Raw genomic sequence first — 24,511 nt, forward strand, 5'->3', positions numbered from 1 at the left:
ACTGAAATAATTCTGATATAACATAGCAAATGCCTTGCAGGATAGAATTTTACATTCCTTAACCCACCTTGAAATGTAGCAGAGCGAAATGCGTTATTAACCCCTTTGTGGCTATAACCCATTTTCTATAGGAAAGCAATAGGTAAACTTAGGAGTAACATTAAACAAAACATCTTGGTGGAAAAGCTATACAGGCGGTATATAAGCCGTAAGACATAATACAGGGCAACTTTTTAGGAAAATGCATAAAATGTTATTAAATGTCATTTTTATCATCGCGCGTATAATAAGCAAAGCAGAAGTCAAAATCTTAAAAAATAGAATAAAGAGAAGAACGTAATGAAAAGGTGAAATTCTGAGCCTCATGGTAAAGAAAGGGTGCAAGAGTGAAATTGGCAATAAGAAACTGCAACTGAACCCTACAAGTGCCTTATAAGAAAATACAATAAAATCTTTTTACGATAACACCCAAAATGGAAAAAGGGGGGTGGGGATGGTTGGGGTCTTCTCATAGAAGATGGTCAGACTATAGAATATAATGTGAGATGGAAAATCTGTCAGCGCCTGGAAACCTGATAGATAAGCGGATGGTCTTCTCAGAGAGGTGGTCTTCTGGAGAGATTTCACTAAACAGTGTATTGGCAGATTTGTCCAAAAAGTTACATAGGTTACCGGTCAAGATGTTAGGGAGAAGGGTACAGAAAGCCGAATAAGAAGAGTAATGGGAATACGAGGAGGAAGAAAGGAGTAAGACGTAAAAGAGAAACAGATCTAAGAAGTAGTAAAAAAGTAAGAATGAAGACAGAGAAAGCTGCAAAAGTCACGCACAAGTCTATAAGGGGGAAGCCCAGAGTACCAAGAAAATGAGAAAAAGATTGCAAGGAGGTTTCTAGACAGAGCAAGCTGACAGCCGTGACCTCTGCCCTTCCTCAGCCAAACAAAAAAGCAACGTGTCAATAGACGCTGTGCCCCGGCTCCTGATCACAGAGGGCACAGATGACCAGGGGGCAAGAGGCGAAAGGACTGGAAGGGGAAGAACATGGAAAAAAGGGCACCAGCCGGGTTCAATTAATGAAGGAAAAAACTCTTCTAACTTCCTGAGATGAGAAATCTTCCCTCCTCCCTGAAAAGTTCCCTAAAAGAAAACAATAGGCGTCCGTCCCCCAGCAATTGACATGAGTGGCCACTCACCTTGTCCACAAGTCCAGCCTCCGGCAGAGAGTGTGTCCACCTGGTGTGAGTGTCTGTAGCCGCCGTCACACAGCACAGACAGTGAGTGTGTATGTGTGTGTGTCTGTGTGAGTGCTCTCGCCTCCTCTCTTACTTACACTACCAACTCATTACAATCTGCTATTCATAACCCAGGTCATGTGACTCCACTCACAAAATATAAAGCACATTTTTTTCTCTCTTCACAAACCACAGAATGAATTTCAGTGGAAAGCACGGAAAATCTACCCCCCCCCCCCTTCCTTCTTCTGGCTGTGCCATTCCAGGCAATGTAATTTCAGTCATTATATGACCATCCTCCTGGAGAGGCCTGGACAACATTCCTGTGTACATAAATACATGTGTGCAGGACTTACGTGTGCCAGCGCATAATGTACAGACGAGTCTGGAAACCCGACTAACTCACAGCAAGACTAAAAGCAGCTTCAAACTTTCACACTTACGGATGGCTACGCAAGCAGTTATTTTAAGGAAAAATGCTGCGTTTGTTGTGGCGTTTTTACATGCGTTTTTTTTAAAGCTAAGCTACGTATGACATAAAAAGCCATAGAAAACCGTCCATATTTTACAACCATTCTGCATTCACGCTGAATCCATTTTCTCTTGAGTCTATTCACGGTCAAAAAATGGACAAGTAAAAAAAAAGGGACGTATGAATAGCCCCCGAAATCAATGTGGTTGAATAACAGCAGTGTGATGGATGTTTGTCACCGTTTTGTCAATAGGCAAATAAAGTGCCATCCTTTGGGTCCATGGCGTTTTTTTATGGGGGGAGGGGGGTTAAATGCTGCATGCTTCAGGTTTGGCGTTTTTATTTTTTACAGTTTTTTTCTCATAGGAGAAATTCATAGCAAATAAGAATGGTTGGAAAGAAAAAAACAGCATCCAAAAAACAATTGTAGAAAATGCATGAAATCCATGGATTTTGTGCAAGCTAAGAAAATTACAGAAACTATGGAGGAATTGACAATTTAAGCGGCGTTCAACACTACCGCCCCGCGGTTTCTGTCCTAAACCCCAAGGAAACTGGACAGGGGACGGCTTGCTGACGGTCAGCTGTAAAGGTGACCACCGGTGTCTGTATGCTGCTTCTCCTCCTGGAAACCATTTTTTTGCATGGACACAAAGTCATTAGAGATGAGCGAACACTAAAATGTTCGAGGTTCGAAATTCGATTCGAACAGCCGCTCACTGTTCGAGTGTTCGAATGGGTTTCGAACCCCATTATAGTCTATGGGGAACATAAACTCGTTAAGGGGGAAACCCAAATTCGTGTCTGGAGGGTCACCAAGTCCACTATGACACCCCAGGAAATGATACCAACACCCTGGAATGACACTGGGACAGCAGGGGAAGCATGTCTGGGGGCATAAAAGTCACTTTATTTCATGGAAATCCCTGTCAGTTTGCGATTTTCGCAAGCTAACTTTTCCCCATAGAAATGCATTGGCCAGTGCTGATTGGCCAGAGTACGGAACTCGACCAATCAGCGCTGGCTCTGCTGGAGGAGGCGGAGTCTAAGATAGCTCCACACCAGTCTCCATTCAGGTCCGACCTTAGACTCCGCCTCCTCCGGCAGAGCCAGCGCTGATTGGCCGAAGGCTGGCCAATGCATTCCTATGCGAATGCAGACTTAGCAGTGCTGAGTCAGTTTTGCTCAACTACACATCTGATGCACACTCGGCACTGCTACATCAGATGTAGCAATCTGATGTAGCAGAGCCGAGGGTGCACTAGAACCCCTGTGCAAACTCAGTTCACGCTAATAGAATGCATTGGCCAGCGCTGATTGGCCAATGCATTCTATTAGCCCGATGAAGTAGAGCTGAATGTGTGTGCTAAGCACACTCATTCAGCACTGCTTCATCACGCCAATACAATGCATTAGCCAGTGCTGATTGGCCAGAGTACGGAATTCGGCCAATCAGCGCTGGCCAATGCATTCTATTAGCCCGATGAAGTAGAGCTGAATGTGTGTGCTAAGCACACACATTCAGCACTGCTTCATCACGCCAATACAATGCATTAGCCAGTGCTGATTGGCCAGAGTACGGAATTCGGCCAATCAGCGCTGGCCAATGCATTCTATTAGCCCGATGAAGTAGAGCTGAATGTGTGTGCTAAGCACACACATTCAGCACTGCTTCATCACGCCAATACAATGCATTAGCCAGTGCTGATTGGCCAGAGTACGGAATTCGGCCAATCAGCGCTGGCTCTGCTGGAGGAGGCGGAGTCTAAGATCGCTCCACACCAGTCTCCATTCAGGTCCGACCTTAGACTCCGCCTCCTCCAGCAGAGCCAGCGCTGATTGGCCGAATTCCGTACTCTGGCCAATCAGCACTGGCTAATGCATTGTATTGGCGTGATGAAGCAGTGCTGAATGTGTGTGCTTAGCACACACATTCAGCTCTACTTCATCGGGCTAATAGAATGCATTGGCCAGCGCTGATTGGCCGAATTCCGTACTCTGGCCAATCAGCACTGGCTAATGCATTGTATTGGCGTGATGAAGCAGTGCTGAATGAGTGTGCTTAGCACACACATTCAGCTCTACTTCATCGGGCTAATAGAATGCATTGGCCAGCGCTGATTGGCCGAATTCCGTACTCTGGCCAATCAGCACTGGCTAATGCATTGTATTGGCGTGATGAAGCAGTGCTGAATGAGTGTGCTTAGCACACACATTCAGCTCTACTTCATCGGGCTAATAGAATGCATTGGCCAATCAGCGCTGGCCAATGCATTCTATTAGCGTGAACTGAGTTTGCACAGGGGTTCTAGTGCACCCTCGGCTCTGCTACATCAGATTGCTACATCTGATGTAGCAGTGCCGAGTGTGCATCAGATGTGTAGTTGAGCAAAACTGACTCAGCACTGCTAAGTCTGTATTCGCATAGGAATGCATTGGCCAGCCTTCGGCCAATCAGCGCTGGCTCTGCCGGAGGAGGCGGAGTCTAAGGTCGGACCTGAATGGAGACTGGTGTGGAGCGATCTTAGACTCCGCCTCCTCCAGCAGAGCCAGCGCTGATTGGTCGAGTTCCGTACTCTGGCCAATCAGCGCTGGCCAATGCATTCTATTAGCCCGATGAAGTAGAGCTGAATGTGTGTGCTTAGCACACACATTCAGCTCTACTTCATCAGGCTAATAGAATACATTGGCCAATCAGCGCTGGCCAATGCATTCTATTAGCTTGATGAAGCAGAGTGTGCACAAGGGTTCAAGCGCACCCTCGGCTCTGATGTAGCAGAGCTGAGGGTGCACAAGGGTTCAAGTGCACCCTCGGCTCTCCTACATCAGAGCCGAGGGTGCGCTTGAACCCTTGTGCAGCCTCGGCTCTGCTACATCAGAGCCGAGGGTGCGCTTGAACCCTTGTGCACACTCTGCTTCATCAAGCTAATAGAATGCATTGGCCAGCACTGATTGGCCAGAGTACGGAATTCGGCCAATCAGCGCTGGCCAATGCATCCCTATGGGAAAAAGTTTATCTCACAAAAATCACAATTACACACCCGATAGAGCCCCAAAAAGTTATTTTTAATAACATTCCCCCCTAAATAAAGGTTATCCCTAGCTATCCCTGCCTGTACAGCTATCCCTGTCTCATAGTCACAAAGTTCACATTCTCATATGACCCGGATTTGAAATCCACTATTCGTCTAAAATGGAGGTCACCTGATTTCGGCAGCCAATGACTTTTTCCAATTTTTTTCAATGCCCCCGGTGTCGTAGTTCCTGTCCCACCTCCCCTGCGCTGTTATTGGTGCAAAAAAGGCGCCAGGGAAGGTGGGAGGGGAATCGAATTTTGGCGCACTTTACCACGTGGTGTTCGATTCGATTCGAACATGGCGAACACCCTGATATCCGATCGAACATGTGTTCGATAGAACACTGTTCGCTCATCTCTAAAAGTCATACATGCAGGACTTTGTGTCTGTGCAAAAAAAAAAAAAAAACGGTTTCCAGGCGGAGAGGCAGCATACGGACACCGGCTGTCACCTTTAAAAACCCATTCGAATGAATAGATTTTAAAGCTGACCGCCGGTAAGCCGTCCCCTGTCCAGTTTCCCCAGGGTTTATGACAGAAATCCTGGGGCCAACGGCGGCTGTAGTGTGAACCCAGCCTTACTTGCGTTAAAAAAGTCACAACTCGGGGGTTTGAGACCTTTCAAATGCTTTCTGTGACAAAATATGATGCAAATGCCATTTTTACGCCTTCCTGAAAGGAGGACTGGGATGGGCATGGCTATCAATCCTATTAGATTTACTATCATTGGTTCCAGTTTTTATAGCTGCCTTAGATTTCAGAGTAGGCACACAGCCCGCCGGAGGATGCACCTCGTCACAAACAGGGTGCATTCTTATGGAAGTGCAGGAATTATCAAGACCAGCATACAAATACTGATCTGGTTAAATGCCCCCATGTGTAAATGAAGCCTTACAAAAAAATATGTATAAAAAAAATCACTTGTAAATAAAGCTTAAAGGCTGAAGCCCCACGTTACTAAAATTCACTATTTTTGCCGCAGCTGCGTTTTACAGTAGCTGCAAAGTGGGTGAGATTCTGTTTAATCCATCCACACATTGCAGAAAAAAATCCACAAGGGAAAAGCAGCATTTTCAAAAACATTGGCATTTTGTATGTCATTTATATCTGCGGAAATGCTGGCGTTTTCCGTATAGGTACAATAGGGGCAAAAAGTTAGCAGAGGAAAATTCTGCAAAATCATAATTGAAAAAAGCATGTGATGCGTTTCTCTCATGTTCTTTTGTTTCCGCAGCATTATTTTGCTGCACTATGCCATGGTGGCATTATCCTAAAGGAGATAAAGGTATCCCCTACCCAGTGCACAGACCCTTAGCGATTAGGACAATAGGGGTCTCCAAGTCTCCTGTAATACGTGTACCATTCTATTCAAACAAAGGATTCAATGACTTTGTTCTCATGACTGATGGGTCTTTCTATAGGCCAGGGCCCCACATTGTGTAAGCTCTGCAGTTTGGCCACGGTGGAAACAGCGCATTTTACAGTCACTACAAAGTTGATGGGTTTCTAGCAAATCCCATCCACACATTGAAGGAAAATATGCACTGCGGACATGTTGTGATTTCCATAACCGTTGCAGTTTTGGAAATTGCACCATGTCAATTATACCTACGGAAACGACAGTGGTTTCCCATAGGTATAGTGGAAGCAGAAAAGTGCTGTAGGAAAAATCGTGATACGTTGCTGCTGCGGTTTTTCCCACAGTGTTGTTTTGCTGCGGCCTTAGCGTTCAAAAGAGAATCTATGTCTTCTTCTAAGAAAGCTGAGTGCCAATCAATACAGAGACCAGTACATCTTCTGTTGTCACCCAGCTTTCCAGAAACCCTGAATGGCATATCTGATAGTCTTACCATCCAAAATTGCATCAAAAAGTGGTCTTCTAGGGGGGTGGTCTTCTCAAAGAAGGCGGTTAATATGAAAAACTGAAAATTTGTCATAGAAAATGTGGTCCAGGTATGGGGTGGGCTTCTCAAAGAGGTGGTCTTATGGAGAGGTTTCACTATATATGAAAACAAGGGTAATACTGCTGTCTGACACGATGGAATTAGGTAAACTGGGTGTTACCTGCACGAGGCTAAAATGGTGAACATATTTGCTGACACCCAGCCTTCTGGGCACACATATCAGTTTGAGTTCACATGTGGCCGAATTTTTCCCCCACAGGCAATTCACAGCAAAACTCAATATGTTGTAAATTATTGGGAATTTTTAGTACAGAATCCATAACAATCTACAAGGAAAAACCTAAGAGTCTATTCACACTGTAGTGTCTGCAGTGCACATTAGTGGTATATATTGGGAGGATTTCTACTCTTTGTCATGTACAGTGACATATGTCGCCCATAGGCGTACATTATAATGTATGGTTTATTTTTTGTTGTATGAGGACTGTATAGAATGGTTATCTACTTTATTATATACAGTTAAAAGGCAGATATATTAAAGTAAACTGTGAAACATACATGCTGATAGTTGCTGAAATCTTCAAAGCCCTACACATAAGACAAGTATATGGAAATGCCTGGTTAGCCCACAGCTATCACCCAGAACAAGCCGACCCCTCTGGATAATGTATTATAGATAGGGTTGAGCCGATCTTGAGATTTCAGGATCGTTTTTAAAATCCGATTTTCGATAATTTTCCAGCCGATCCCAATCGTAAAATTGGCTCGATCGCCAATCGGGATCCAATCTTTCCCGATCCCAATCTGTCAATCCTAATTATATATACTGTGAGGGGCAGGCAAGTGGGTTAATTTCAGGAGTTGCAATACACTATCGTCATTACAGTCCGTTGCTCTGATCTGTCTGGTGCTGAAACTCAAACACAATGACTGATGCAAACAAAGCACATTGTATCTGCGTCCTTCCCCACTGTAACGTAAAAAACAAGATGGATACTTACCTCTGTCATGTTTGTTAATTTTCCACACAAAAGAAAAAGGTATAACTATAGGGTTCTTCTCCTACTCTATTATGGTGACATTTTTCTTTGTGGTGAGCAGCCATCTTCCCTTATATGTCACAGCTGGGATACTTCTCCCACAGGATACTTGGTAGCATGCATACTTAAGAACTGCTGCCCGACAACTTCTGATCCATACTGAATCTTCATCCCAAGCCATTGCAAGAATTGCATATAGCAATAATATAATTCCCTAATATAATTATTGCAAATATTCCACCCTCTCCCCTGCAACTACCCAACAAACCCCATTATAACAAAAAAACACAAACACCCTCTTGGATGAAAAATTGTGGGGGTCGGCCACAAACACATTAGCAGAACCCTGCTTCCCCCCCTCCTATGCCAAGACAAGCGCGTCACCAGAATGCTCTGCCACCGCCTGCGGTGTGCATGTGCTTTATGTCCAGCGGGTGACGCGCCTCTCATCTTCTAATCCGGACGACCAAACGAGGGGAAGGGGAGGCGCAAGGTCCCGCCAACATGCCAGCTGTGACACCTGAAGGAAAACAAAATAAATAAATAAATAAATAACAAGAAAATGAAATACAAACAAACAAAATAACCAGACCAAACCTAAACCAACCAAGTGCAAAACAAAAATTACCCACAGACGGAAGGGAGGGAGGGTGCAGCTCCCTTCTCGCTCCGACGCTGGCGGGGATCAAAGAGGAAGTCCACACCCAGCGCCGGAGCCTAAATAGGTTCGCCAATCCACGCCCCTTCCCCAAAACCCCGCCCAGGCAAACTTCAGCCGCCGGGAAGGGGGTGGGGGGGAGCGTGACACACGCTAGGTCAAGACCCGGACGACTTATGCAGCCGTCCGAGTCACAATAAGCATGGGAATATGTATGTGGGTATATGGGGTTACATGGATGCCTCCCTTGGCAATGCTTAGTGTCTGTATCTGAATTCAGACTTGTACATTCACAATACATGAAATGGGAAGTAAATGCCAGAAGCCTGTAGATGAACTGTTACATAGTCACATACTAGATGTAGTTGGATAAAGACATGGGTCCATCATTCCAACCTATAACCTACAGTGTTAATCTAGAGGAAGGCAACAAAAAAAAAAAATCCATGAGGCCTATACCAAAATGCCCCATGTCAGGGGAAAAATTCCTTCCCAACGCCAATCTGGCAGTCAGTATAAAACCCTGGATCAACTTGTCCATATCTAAAACCCATAACCCGTAATATTTTTCTCTTGAAGAAAGGCATGTGGTAGCTACTGTTATAGACATTTGGCTGGTAGTATTATGGGGCTGTTTGGCACTGTTATGGGGTGGGATCCTGTATTGTTATAGGGCACATGGCAGTACCTGTTATAGCACATCTAGTTGGGATTTGTATGAGGCATGCCTCTATCCTTTTGGTAAGACTTTAGGACTGGCACTATAGTAGAGCATGTCAGCTGGCACTGATATGGGGGCAGTGACTTTGGCTGGCTATGAAATCAACTGGCAAGTGTTTGCCTATTGGACATATTTACATTCATGTGTGTTCAGCCAGAATTTACGTACAACCCTGTTAATAGGGCTGCAAACAGTTTCAAGCTCTCATTGTGTATGTTACAGACCTGCCATAGAACGGTATAACAGTCTCTGCCTGCAAACATTGTCAACTTGGCAGGTTATTTTTGATGTGTATATTAGATTCTTTTTGGGTACATACACACAACGGGAATGGAAGAGAGATATGAGACAGACTTTTGCCTCAAGTTCCCCTTCCTTTTCTGCTTTCCGCTGCGGATTAGCCCAATTACGGAATCGAGCAGGGTGCTTATTTTTTCTTTGTCCTACTTTGATCTCTGTCGCCCATTGAAAACGATGAGACGCAGATTAAGGACATAATTTGGAACTTATTTTGTGGTGAAATCTGCCTCAAAACCAGTGCAGAATTCTACCATGTGAACATACCCTAATGGATTCTTGCTTTGCTTTGTCTGTTTTTCTTCTAAATACACTGGAAATTAAAATCCATATACTTTGCACGGAAAGCAACGTAGTCTTGTGCACACATGTATCTAGAAGTATCCATGGGAAAATTACAAAAATAGAGAAGGAGACAGTTCATCTTCAGTTCTGACATTTACATTATTAGAATTATTCTGTGGCTCCTGTGGTTAATATTATATTGTATGAAAGGAGGCCAAAGACTCAATAAAGACTCCAAGCAGTCACTATGTAATGAGCATACCTCAAGGATTACACAGATGATAGGTTGTTTAGATTTTATTAATATTAAACCATACACGTAAAATGAATATATATATATATATATATATATATATATATATATATATATATGCCAAACCCTATAGATTCCACTGAAGCAAAGGGGAGAGGATGGCTGCAAGACTGTCAGGCTCTGGATTCTACATTGATGGAGGATTCTTTGCCGACAACCTACAATACAAGAAGAGACAACTGTTTAGCACGTGTGGAGACACAACCCTCAAGACATCTGGATACAATGAGAGCAAATATCCATCCAACATCTGCATGGAAAGAGGTACCACCAATATGGTCAGGGGACAATATAAAACAGGGACATAGACTATTACCAGAAAAGAGTTGAGGCTCAGACACTTGTGTTTTTGTACAGCAAAAATCCTACAACTGAAGTAAATAGGTGTTTAAGAACTTGACAACAACGTGTACGCAGACAATGTGCGGTGACACATGGCGTCCTTGTATGGTTCTATACAATGGACTAAAAGGAACTATGTGCCACCTTTTCATACCTCCATATTGCAACGTATTCTACCCTAGGAGTATATCTTCCCCGGTGGTACACGGTCCATTCACCAATATCATATTTTTTCCACAGATGTCATATTGGATCCTCAATATTATATATCTACTTAAGATATCAGAGGCACACAGAGTTACAATATGGCCCATAGTTTTCCTTAGGATCCCATTGCACAGTTCACAATCAAATATTGCTAATTGCTCTGGCTGATGAATCTAATAGTAATTCAGTCAAATATAGATCATGAGAAGGACAAACAAATAGTCATTATACAAGGTAGGACAGAATATTGATGACTTATCATTAGGATTGGCCCTTGATACGATATCAAATCAGTGGGGATCCAGCTCTTGGTACCAGCAAAGGGGCACCAGACTGAGTACTCTAGCCAGGTCTTTGGGGTCAACTACAATTTGTTTCGGCATGTTCTATATTTGTCACACAAAGGATGGATTATAGAGAAGGCACATTGTGTATTCCCATGACGAAATATTGTAGGATATATTGGTAATTGTACCACAACAAAGACTGTGGGCCCTTAGTTGTTGGGTCCAAATAATGTACATTTAGTCAAATAGTCTGATTTATCCTTATCCTTATTTGCTCCCATGATGCGACATAATAGCAGTTTTTCAACCCGCTCGCCACTTTTTAAGGGAGTAGTGCAGGACTTCAAAAACATGGCTGCTTTCTTCTTTTCAGGAAGAGACATCATGTCCATTGGTCACATGGCCATGCTGCAGCTCAGCCCCATTCTTTTTAATGAGATGGCGATGTAGCATTGCCAAGTGACCAACAGACATTATGTCACTTCCTGAGAAGAAGAAAGCAGCCGTGTTCTTACAGCCCTGAACAACCCCTTTAAGAGAGAGGGCTAAGTGGGGGGGAGGGGGTGGATCTAGGTGAACCAGGACAAGAACTACTTAGATTGTCAGATTTACCTCAACTCAGTCCAGAAAATCAGCTTGAGGTTTACCAGAAGTCTACACCAGTCCATGACTGGCGTAGACAAATATAGAACACACTGGACCTGGTGGGAGCCTCTTAATAATTCTGCTGCATCGAGCACCAGTGGCGGAACGGATTGAGACTAGTGTAGAAAATGCCAATCTTAATAAATTCCTGTCTTTGTATGAGGATCAATAAGTAGGTGTGTAGAGATGAGCGAGTAGTATTCAATCGAATATATGAATATCGAATATTCGATGCGCTTAACCCCTTGGTGTTCGGCCGCTTACACGCATTCCTATGGCGGCGAGGTATTCGATCGAATACTACTTGCTCATCTCTATAGGTGTGATATGCAAAACAAAGTCAAGACAGAAAATAGCATCACTCGGAGGTCTCCATCATTTCTTTTCATTAATAGTAATAGCCCCGGTAGAGATCCTTGGGGAGCGCCACTTATAACATTAACCTTATTACAGCATAAACCATTTACAAGTGATCTCTGGATATAGTCTTTTAGCTAGTTTCTTTCTCCAGTTACAAATTGTACTTTCCAGACCGACGGTCTTCATACTTATACATTAAGTGCCTGTGAGGCTCGGTGTCACCGTGCTCTGGAATATCTAAATCTACTCCATCCACTGCCAGCCCTCTTTTCCAAATTCCTGCTCACTTCATAAAAAGCAAGTCGATTTGTTTGACAAAGCTGCCCTTTCATAAAGCCTTGCTGACTACTGCTGACTATATTATTTTTTGAACATATCCTTCAACATGATTCCTTATGAAACCCTCGAGTGATTTTCACCATATATGTTAAATGTACCGCTCTATAGTTAGTATAGTCAGGGGGCTGCCCTAATCCCTTTTTGTATATAGGTGCTACATTTGCTTTTCAGCAGCGCACTGGTATTTTTCCCACTTGGAATGAGTTTTTAAAGCAAAGGTTTACCTCTAGTGAACCTTCCCTTATAAATTACGGAATTGCGTTTATAGCGTTTAGGGCATTTATGCCATTTACAGTCTGCCAATAGAAGGGGAACAAAGCTCCCATGTGTAGAAGACCATTATAACAGAAACTCTCCTGTCTCCATGCTTTCCATACAACATGACAGCCTTCTTCCTTCCCTCCTTAGATAAGAGAACTGGCATCGAAAATGACACCCATGTTCTATTGGTGGTGCTAAGGAGAACCAGTCAATCACATCTTCTGTACCAGCTCGCCCTTCACCACAACTGGGATAAATTATCTAATAAGACAATGACAATATATGACAATATATATTATATCATGGGCGAAGCTATAGCTGTTATAGAGGTAGCAATCACTACTGGGCCCTGGAGCCTTTGGGGGCCCAAAGGCCTCTCCGCAACCTAAGAAGACCCTAGTAAGGTGAAGGTCCCATTACAAATTTTGCATTAGGGTCCAGGAGCTCCCAGTTATGCTTTTTATTTTAGTCTAGTTTTTTTATGATTCAACATTTTAATGCTAAAATAAATATAGAAAATACATTTACAAAGAATACCAGTGACAGAATATCACAAAGATGAGAGCTCTTAAAATTACAGGCTACTCATGATGTTCCTTATCACAATTTTTTTCCAATCTCCAAGACTTCTCCCATGCTGCACCTATACTCTGGTATGCGTAGTATCGGAAAATCTCCAGGCATTCCCAGTGTTAATGGTTCCTTGAACACTCATCTTCCCAAGGATTTCTATGCAACCTAAGCATAAACACTAGCCACATGTGCTTGGTTACTCCCCATTGAGGTTTATGGGAGATATAGAGTCAGCATGGACCAGGCACTCCCATATTTAGGGCAGACATCTGACATTTATGACATATCGTTGTATGTTAAGTATGGGAAAACTCTTTTAATGATTCCCATTTGTTCTGGATCATAGGAGATGATGGTGAATATACATTCAACCACTTCACTTGGTTATATATACTCTTCAAAATATTTGCATAAATGTTATTTATTCGCTTTATAAGGTTTCTTTAGCTGTACTGTTTTAGGAAATGTCAATATGGTGGCAACAAGTCTTAGAGATTTTCTTATGTTTGAACAAGTCTGTTGGTGTTTGTAGACTTGTTCATTAAGAGATTTTTCTGTAGACTTGTTCGTTAAGAGATTTCGACAATTGTGTTCACTCTTGCTCAGCATTGAGGTAACATAACAGATCAGTCAACCTTCAGCGTATAGGGGAAGCAGCTCAATGGACTGCAAAGTCATTAGAATAGAAGCTGATTATAAAATTGAGAAAAATTTAACTTGAGTTTAAGGGTTTATTCCCATCATTCCCATTTATGACATACCCATAAGTTATGCTCGTGCTTGCCATCTCTCCTGATATCTCCAGGAGGTTCCCAAAAAAGAGGTGAACCCCTGGAATCCCAGATGAATAGACAAATCTCTTGGTCCCAGCAGCATGCTCCCGCATCCATCAAGCTAGCTGTCCTATTATATGGGAAGTTGATAATTGATGTGATGGTCACTTCCGGGAAAAGGGGCACAGGCGATATATTTAGTGTGTACATCACAAAAAGGGGAACTGTCATAAAAGGGGTGTCGATTTACCGCTCATCACACCATTGCCCTGGAGAACTTACTTATAATGTTAGCAAAGTATGGCTGTGCCATAAGTATCTGATTCATTCAGGTCCTTCCTATCTCAACATCAGAATCCACCAATCCCATCTTGTGGCTGCTGTAAATGGAAGAACATGCACAACTCTCTCCATTCACTTCTGTGGAGATTTCAAAATGGCGGAACTAATCTCGAACAGTTTTGTCATCTCCACAAGATATGCCATAAATCTCTGATAGATAGGGTTCCACATTTAAACACATCTTGAGAAATAGGGTCATCCAGGCCTATTTTGCAGATGTTGTGAATGGAAAGATGACCAGGCATGGTCACGTGGTTCTCTTCTTCCACTTCTATGAGAATTATGAAAACAGTCGAGCAGGCTATCAACAGAAACATATACAGTAAGTTCCTGGCCCCCATTGCCAAATCGGTAATGGGGCCCCACTTACCATGTGTTATATATAGTCATACTTTCCAATATTTCAGGATGATAAGTAAGATACAGTGCAAAGTGTGCATCAAAAATTTATCACATTGTCATACCTCCTTTTTAAAACCTTCACCCCTTTGGGGTGTGACACTTCTTTTGTGCTATGGGCATCAAATGTGCCCGTATCAAGTATAACATGACATGGAGCCTAGCCAATGCAGGAACATTCTTACAGGATTCAGGGGGGCTCTTTTTTTTTTTATTGGATCCTCCAAGGCATTCCTGGAAGTTGGCAAGTATCTCTATAATACCTGTGTCTTCTTCTATTGTAGGGAACCCTTTGGGCTTCTTCAGGCTCCCGGGCCTGGTATTACTATGTCCCTGGCTAACTATCCTGTGGATATATGTCATAAACATCCAAGATGGGAATACCCTTTTAAATTGTTTAAAGGAAATTACCCTTGCAAAAAATATTTATCATACAATTTTATCAAAAAATATTCAGAATACTGAAAATTTTTATTACTTTGTCACATATTTAGTGTAAAGCTGGCTGCAGTTTGAGATATATATATATATATATATATATATATATATATATATATATATATATATATTTTAAATCCTGTATACCATGGATGGTACCATTCATAAGTAAAGTCACGGTGGTGTACCAAATCTGCTATGGGACAGTACCGACTGTATTTATGTGTTTTGAGTATTGGCCAAGATGGCGGGTCTCAAACGAAGGACATGTCTTGACAAATATAAGCACCTATACTGATACACCGATGAGATTGTAATATATACATGTAATAGTATACATGTCAGGCATGTGGTCATCCACATAGGACAATAGTAATACTGAATTCCATTATTTACAACGCAATGTGCTTTATTATGTGCTTATTTACAGCACATCTAATGTCATGCCCTACACAATCTGTATTTCAGATATAGTAAGACCTACCCTAAGTTGTGATAAAGATCATAAAATACTAATAAGGGCTCATGCACATGAATATAATGTAGATTTTGTATAGTACATATACATAATACAGCATCTATAAACTGTTATAATCCATCACATGTTATATTACATATATACGGTACTCTGCTCTAGATGCAATCTGTGCTCCTAATGAAGAATATGGTCTCTTATAGATGGCTACACACAGAGTGACTATGGGTCTGTAATATGGATCTAGAAAGGTCACACAATTGTCAAATCCTTTCTGCTGCACCTAAGAAATTATTTTAGCCTGGACAGCTTTCTTCACTTGTAGCTATACGCCCTCCCATAACTCATGTACATGCACGCTTGATTTGTTCTCAGCATGCATGTGCACTTATTGGTGAGAGGGGAGTAACCTGATGTCTGGTAGGAGGGGGTCCCACCTCCAGGATTCACCTAACAGGAGAACAGTGGTCTCTTGCCAGTAAATGCAGTTGCATTCAGAATAGAGAGGCTATTTTTATTCATATATATAGAAACTATGGAAAGAGCCAAGTATGCTTGCTTGGCTTGTGGTTGGATGCAGCTGCCTCACTTGGCAGACTGGTGTCGGGGGCCCCTGTTCTCCTGCTGGGAGAGATATGTATGGATGTTTATGGCACATTCTTCTCAGAATGCTCTCCAGTAAGATTAGATCGCCCTGTATTCATCTTTTGGTCCTTACAGTATAAAGCTATATTTCACGTATCAAAGTACTACTGCACCAACTCCTACTTCATGAACTGAAATCCAGTCTTAAACTGAGAATGGAGCAGTAGTCAATTAAAAAAAAAAAAAAAGGCCACCCACAGCTCTACAGTGTTGCCCAAAAGTATTGGCACCCCTGCAATTCTGTCAGATAATACTCCGTTTCTTCCAGAAAATGATTGCAAGCACAAACTCTTTGGTATTAATATCTTCATTTATTTTGCTTGCAAAGAAAAAACACAGAAGGGAATGAAAAAAAGTCAAATCATTGATCATTTTACACAAAACTCCAAAAATGGGCAAGCACAAATTCTTTGATATTATTATCTTCATTTAATTTGTCTTCAATGAAAAACCACAAAAAGAGTTGTCAAAAAACCAAATTGGATATAATTCCACACCAAACATAAAAAAGGGGGTGGCAAAGTATTGGCACTGTTTGAAAAATCATGTGATGCTTCTCTAATTTGTGTAATTAAGAGCACCTGTTACTTACCTGAGGCACCTAACAGGTGGTGGCAATAACTAAATCACACTTGCAGCCAGTTGAAATGGATTAAAGTTGACTCAACCTCTGTCCTGTGTCCTTGTGTGTACCACATTGAGCATGGAGAAAAGAAAGAAGACCAAAGAACTGTCTGAAGACTTGAGAAGCAAAATTGTGAGGAAGCATGAGCAATCTCAAGGCTACAAGTCCATCTCCAAAGACCTGAATGTTCCTGTATCTACCGTGCGCAGTGTCATCAAGAAGTTTAAAGCTCATGGCACTGTAGCTAACCTCCCTAGATGTGGACGGAAAAGAAAAATTGACGAGAGATTTCAACGCAAAATTGTGCGTGGATAAAGAACCTCGACTAACATCCAAACAAGTTCAAGCTGCCCTGCAGTCCGAGGTACAACAGTGTCAACCCGTACTATCCTTCGACATCTGAATGAAAAGGGACTGTATGGTAGGATACCCAGGAAGACCCCATTTCTTACCCAGAGACATAAAAAGCCAGGCTGGAGTTTGCCAAAACTTACCTGAGAAAGCCAAAAATGTTTTGGAAGAATGTTCTCTGGTCAGATGAGACAAAAGTAGGAAAAGGCATCAACATAGAGTTTACAGGAAAAAAAAAAGAGGCCTTCAAAGAAAAGAACACGGTTCCTACAGTCAAACATGGCGGAGGTTCCCTGATGTTTTGGGGTTGCTTTGCTGCCTCTGGCACTGGACTGCTTGACCGTGTGCATGGCATTATGAAGTCTGAAGACTACCAACAAATTTTGCAGCATAATGTAGGGCCCAATGTGAGAAAGCTGGGTCTCCCTCAGAGGTCATGGGTCTTCCAGCAGGACAATGACCCAAAACACACTTCAAAAAGCACTAGAAAATGGGTTGAGAGAAAGCACTGGAGACTTGTAAAGTGGCCAGCAATGAGTCCAGACCTGAATCCCATAGAACACCTGTGGAGAGATCTCTTGATGGCAGTTTGGAGAAGGCCCCCTTCACATCTCAGGGACCTGGAGCAATTTGCCAAAGAAGAATGGTCTAAAATTCCAGCAGAGCCTTGTAAGAAACTCATTGATGGTTACCAGAAGCGGTTGTGCGCAGTTATTTTGTCTAATGGTTGTGCTACCAAGTATTAGGCTGAGGGGGCCAATACTTTTGTCCGGCCCATTTTTGGAGTTTTGTGTAAAATGATCAATGATTTGACTTTTTTTTTCATTCTCTTTTGTGTTTTTTCATTGCAAGCAAAATAAATGCAGATATTAATACCAAAGAGTTTGTGCTTGCAATCATTTTCTGGAAGAAACTATTATCTGACAGAATTGCAGGGGGGACAATACTTTTGGCCAACACTGTAGGTTTTATGTGCCTAGTGAAAAAATATGGTGGCAATATTACAGAACAAAAATAAATTAAAAAGTAACATGATGTAGACAAAAAAACATTGGGGGGAATTTATTAAGCGTGGTATTTGCAATGACAGTTTTCTCTTTCAATAATTTTTTTTATCACAGTAATATATTGACAGACAGATATAGGTATTGTATATAGGTAATAGGTATGTTACTGTATATAGGTAAATTACTGTATATGGATAGGGTACTGTATATCGGTATATAGGTAAGTTACTGTATATAGGTAAGGTACTATATATAGGTATATGGGTAAGTTACTGTGTATAGGTAAGGTACTGTGTATGCGTAAGGTACTGTATATAAGTGAGTTAATGTATATGGGTAAGGTACTGTATATAGGTATATAGGTAAGTTACTGTATATAGATAAGGTACTATATATAGGTATATGGGTAAGTTACTGTATATAGGTAAGGTACTGTATATGGGTAAGGTAATGTATATAGGTATATAAGTATATAGGTATATAGGTAAGTTTACAAAAGTAGTTCAATGTATCTCTGCCTTAATTCAAGCACGTGTAGCTTAAGCAAAAAAAGTACATTGGCAAGTTGATAAAGTCCATAACTAGTGCACAGTACGCCTGTATTAATAGGCGACCCCCTCTCCTAATAAATCTGGGGCACTCTTGTGCAGGAACTGGCATAGATAACTCACACCAGGGTTCTGACCTAAGTTATAATAAATGTGTCAGGCTAGGTGGGGACGCCTTTGACCAAAAGTGGCAAGTGAGACAAAGAACTAATAATGTAATGCCTCTTTGGTGCAAGAAAAGTGTGCCGCATTTACACCCACTTACGTCAGAAAACTGGCGTAGATGGGTTAATAAATCCCCATTATATCAGCTTGTGTAAACAGCCCATAAGTGTGGAAAAGATTTATAGGTATACGTCTAGAACTGAACTTCTTATGTCAAAGTACATATCTAGACAATAAACAATACATCGTGCCTTGTAAAGTAAAAGAAAATCGGAACATTTAACCAGAAGGAAGAGCCATTAATCTCTAGGTTACACTTTGCGGTGTATATATACACATACACATACATGTTCACAGTTGGAAATAGCAATGTTTGAGCAGAGCCGGAGTTAGGTAAAAGAAGCAGCTGCTCCTCCAGGAAAACAGAGATAAACAGCCCCAGGTCCTTAAACAGGTTTAACCGGTGAAAAAAGCCGAGAAGCTGAAAGAGGGTGAGGCCAAGTAATATTAGTGTGCTTGTATGACATGCATGTGCATGTGCAAGAAGGGACTCTGCAAACCCTAGCATACATCTGGGGCCTACATAGATACATCTTCTTAACCAATCCTCTAAAAGTATTCACGTCAAGCTAAAAAATAAAGTAAAATTGATCATAAATGGTTGGAATATTACAAAGTCGAAGGATGGTTGAAGATCTAGAAGTATAGGGTATTGTGAAGACCACAACGGTGATGATCTTAATGGTTAGGGAGTAGTAGACGACAGAGATGCAGGCGGCAGTGGGTGTTCAGGAGTAAGAAAGCTGAAAAACGAGAAGTTACAATCCGAGCAGAAGGGAAGAGGTTCATTTCACAGTGACAGAGGGAATCTCACACTAAGCTAGGAGGGTGGTGCTATGAGGAGGACAAAAAGCACATATCGTTGCTTCTTTCAACACTTTTTTTTGATCATTAGGTCTTTATATGGAAACTGTCTGCTTCTCTGACATGGATCAGACAAGCCTGGGCACACCTAGAGTCGCACACATCTACAGACACACAGGATTCCCATTTAAGAACAAACGTAGGTGAATCATAGTTATTATTCACGTTCATCTGTGTACCCTCAGGGTGCAGGGCATGTTCCTCCTTTCTGAGACCACAGGGTGCCACACCTAGCGCCTTCATTTATGCTTGCATTCCTCTATGTGCAACAACAAGAGAGATTCTGAATGTCTATTCTACCGGGCCAAAGTGAATCCTGTCCTGAGGAGAACTGCTCGCTCAACTTTGCTACTGCGCAAGCACCTCTGTTGTTGGAGGAAGGGCAAAGAACTCACTGAGAAGGCCAAGAAAAATGACAAGATTTTCCATGAACTTGGTGAACCTTCATTTAGGGACACCAACACCTACTGGGACTAATCAATGTCTCACATTACTATGCCTCATATTCTAGTAGAACAGAGTCATTTAGGCCCAGTACAAAGCTCTATTTGTCTAACGTGAAAAAGCACAGATTACTAGTGGCCCCATAATTTAACATGGGATTGTCTTGTTGGGTCTCTATATTTGTTTTTGTTTGGTTTTTTTTACAAATGTTAAGTAATAGCTGTGTGACTTTATAGATAGAGATAGAGTCATGGATCCATCCAGGACAGATATAGTCATATATCCATCCAGGACAGATAGAGTCACAGAACCATCCAGGACAGATAGAGTCATGGATCCATCCAGGACAGATAAGTCATGGATCCATCCAGGACAGATAGAGTCATGGATCTATCCAGAACAGATAGAGTCACGGATCCATCCAGGACAGATAGAGCCATGTATCCATCCAGGACAGATAGAATCATGGATCCATCCAGGACAGATAGAGCCATGTATCCATCCAGGACAGATAGAATCATGGATCCATCCAGGACAGATAGAGTCATGGATCTATCCAGAACAGATAGAGTCACGGATCCATCCAGGACAGATAGAGCCATGTATCCATCCAGGACAGATAGAATCATGGATCCATCCAGGACAGATAGAGCCATGTATCCATCCAGGACAGATAGAATCATGGATCCATCCAGAACAGATAGAGTCATGGATCCATCCAGGTAGAGTAAGGATGGAAACTTAGTATGTGTACTAAGTTCCGTTTATAGATGCAATTCGCCAACCGAGCTTTTTTAGTACTGCTCTTTTTCCTACAAGTAACTCATGATTTTCCCAATTGCCGGCCATGTTGGGACCTTCTTTTTCCCCAGTTTATGCATTTCAGAAATGTTCCCTCTTGTTTTCTTATGATGAAGCATGCCTCCCCACTAATACTACATTTCCCATCATCACCCTGCCCTCAGCACACCTGCTTCTATGCATGCGTATAGGAGCGTGTCAGAGACACGTAGGAAATAGTTCTCTGGCAGATGGTGAACTCAGAAACAATGATAAAAAACAGGGGACCACCACACATCACGTGACCCAATGGGCTCCATTACTTCATCTTCAGAGGATGAATTGGGGCACCAAGATGTGACCTCCCGCTTATCAGACGTTTATGGCATATACCATATATGTTTGTGATATAGAAGCCCTGTAAATGTGAGAATCAAAGAAGAAGCGATCTGATACAAGAGCATGGTAACCAGAATCAAGTCCCTGCAGTGAACAGAATAGAGGCCTTTGTTACAGCAGCCTGTATTCTGCTAATGCTGCAGAGAACACAAGCTTTTCCCTGGGGCTAAATTTATCAGCATTTATGGAGGGGTAGGATTTGGAAAATGACTAATAATAAATGTCTGCATAGACACAAACTCTGCAAATGTCTGACCTGTCGCACTCTCCTCACCTTAAATATTGATCATTTGTATCATACATGATTAAAAACTACACCCCTGCCAAGACATTCCCACACCCCTACCATGCCCTGATACACCCCATGTGAACGACAAGATTAGTATATGGTTGGAGAGATGTTGCTTTAGGAAAATTCTCATTTTTCTTCAAAATTTACATGATAAAAAACTCTCTAAGACCAACATTAATCTTGGAACCCCAAATTTATTTGCATGTTAGGTCACATGGACCCATTCTACCATAAATATACACATTCAACCAAGGACCAGTTGGCAGACTCCAATATTTATATGGCCAACTTAATGTATAACTATCATTTCTTGCAACTTTTCACATGTTTTAGGTTGTGGTCCAGGTGCTAAGAATCCCCCAATGAATGCTGAAATGAAGGGGTAGAAGTGCTCAGCTTGTAATGTAGTGCATTTGGGTGGCAGACTTTGGAGGTACTGTGCTGTGGTTTCTAATGGTTTACTGAATTAAACCTTTTAGGAATACATAAATAAATAAGCAACACATACAATAATTGGTTAACTCTACTAAAGGACCCTATCTTCAGCAGTACACCTGTGGGGAAGCAGACTCCCTCTCTTCCTACAAAGTCTATAGAGGTTACCCTGGCAGCTTGTTACAGATTGCATATGTTAGAATGCTCTTTAATTAAACAGCTTGACAAACTTTGTCTACCAACAATATGCTAGCATATACATGACTTTTAATCTATCATACCTGGAGCAGCGGAGGATGGGTGAGGTGCATATGACTTCTTTTATAGAAGAAACAGGATCAGAAATGGCAGAAGAAAATGGTGAGGTCTTAAAGTATCATTCCAACACATACAAATCTAACAATTATGAGTTAAGTATTAGTTTGTCATATGGAATTACACACATCAGTTATGCTGTCTATGAGATGCAGCGTTGATTCCCATATAAGTTTACTACACCGTAATTCTGACAGAATTATAGTCAAACTCGCTCTAGCAGTTAAGCAAGTCTGGGTATTCTGAAAAGTAAAAAGTAGTGTCTAGAAATAATATTCTATTACTAGTATATAGTATATAGCAATATCATTATAGTAATATAATGTTCTATGTTACACTGTATCTAGAATCAATGGGGGGAATTTATCCTACATATTACACCGGTTTCTGGCTTAAGATCATAATTTTGGCACCAGCCATATTTGAGCCATAAATTACGATTTTTCTCCCACACGAACAACCATTTGGTGGACAAACTACTGTGCAAAATGTAAGCAATTTGCACATTTGATAGCCCAGATTGCTAATGGATTATTTGTAAAGGAGTTTGATCCTCAAATAGGAATAAGTCACTGCATAGTAGGATGGAGGTGAAGGAACATGAGAAAAATCGCTGGGCGACAGAGTGCATAAGGAGGAGGAGGTGGAGGGTAGATGGAAGAGTGTTTGGAAGGTTATCCTCAACTCCAACATGTTCGCCAGTTGTGGAAACACATAACATACCAACTCTATGTATGTTGAAGAAACTATGCTTTGGAGAAAAAAATGTAAGCTGAGACGTACCAATTTCAACTAAATTGGGAAGCAGAAACCTGCAGGTGCAACAGGTTTTTATCGGCAATAAAAGGCAATCACCATTCACAACTAATGCAGAACCCAATGAGAGAGGAGGCTCTTCTAGACCTAATTTAGACAAACAGATATGACAGATTTTCAATAGTACAGGTCAGGGGTCATCTAGGTAATAGTGACCACAACATAGTAAGTTTTAGGCTGGTCTTACACAACCGTAATGTAAGTCCGCAAATGGTCCGCAATTGAGGTTTTCCAATTGCGGACCATTTGCGGACACATTATATTCAATGTGGCCTCTTACACAACCGTATATTTTATCTGTGGTGTGGCCGGGCCACAACCGTGGTCCGCAATTTATAGGACATGTCCGTAATGGCCGTGAATTGCGGCACTGCACAGACTCGCCCATAGAACTCTATAGGCGAGTGCGGCAGAACACGGACATCTGCGGAGTCTATGTTGCCGATCAGCAACTAGTGTTGCTGATTGGCAACTTGCAGACTGTACATTCAATACGGTTGTGTAAGACCAGCCTAAATAAGATGTTTAGTAGAGGGTCCAAAAAAACACTCAACTTTAGGAAGGCCATTTTTTGTCAGGTAAGAGAAGACCTTAATGATATAAACTTTCAAAATATCCCCAAAAAGAAGGGAAAAATAACTAAATGGGACATTTTCAAAAACATTCTAAATAAGAACTGCAAACTAAATTACAAAAATTTGACCATACTAGGATATTGGTTTTACCAATGTAGGTAAGTGAATGCGCTCACTCGAGTAATGATTTAAAAAGGTAAGTATTTTATTCATGGAAGGATGACGCGTTTCGGGGTTTTTGGAGTATCACTATACACTCTACCCATCCATCTCTCCCTACCTCCCTACTCACTCTACCTATCCATTTTATGAAAGTTTTGGATTGTGTATGTCATCTTCATCAGTTTATTTTATTTAAGTGTATTAAGGAGGAATCTAAGAATTCTTTTAAATATGTGAAGTTTTTTTTATAACATAATGTTTTTTATAATAATACCTCTCATTGCCTTTGGAGGTTATATTTAAATATGCTAATAATTGAACCTATAGAACAACTACTGTATCTGGTAATTGAAATGACATAGCAGAGTGTATGTATATATGTACACATTTTATTTTTGGTCAAACAAATGCAGTTATTGTGGAATTTTTTGTCTGTTTTTAGATCTGAAGAAGGGGTAGAGTGTATAGTGATACTCCAAAAACCCCAAAACGCGTCATCCTTCCATGAATAAAATACTTACCTTTTTAAATCATTACTCAAGTGAGCGCGTTCACTTACCTACATTGGTAAAACCAATATCCTAGTATGTT

At 41.5% G+C, this 24,511-nt stretch overlaps 1 protein-coding gene across 1 annotated transcript in view; it reads right to left on the bottom strand.

Moving 5' to 3' along the window:
* RARG (retinoic acid receptor gamma) overlaps positions 1-1,321 on the bottom strand; it is a 141,415-nt gene extending 140,094 nt beyond the window's left edge. Inside the window, exon 1 of the mRNA XM_075265829.1 lies at positions 1,192-1,321. The gene's annotated coding sequence lies outside the window, so the exon portion shown is untranslated. The remainder of the gene's footprint in view (positions 1-1,191) is intronic.
* Positions 1,322-24,511: the final 23,190 nt, after the last annotated feature.

Source organism: Leptodactylus fuscus, chromosome 2 (genome assembly GCF_031893055.1).
Source record: "Leptodactylus fuscus isolate aLepFus1 chromosome 2, aLepFus1.hap2, whole genome shotgun sequence".
In the NCBI taxonomy this organism is placed as follows: Eukaryota; Metazoa; Chordata; class Amphibia; order Anura; family Leptodactylidae; genus Leptodactylus; species Leptodactylus fuscus.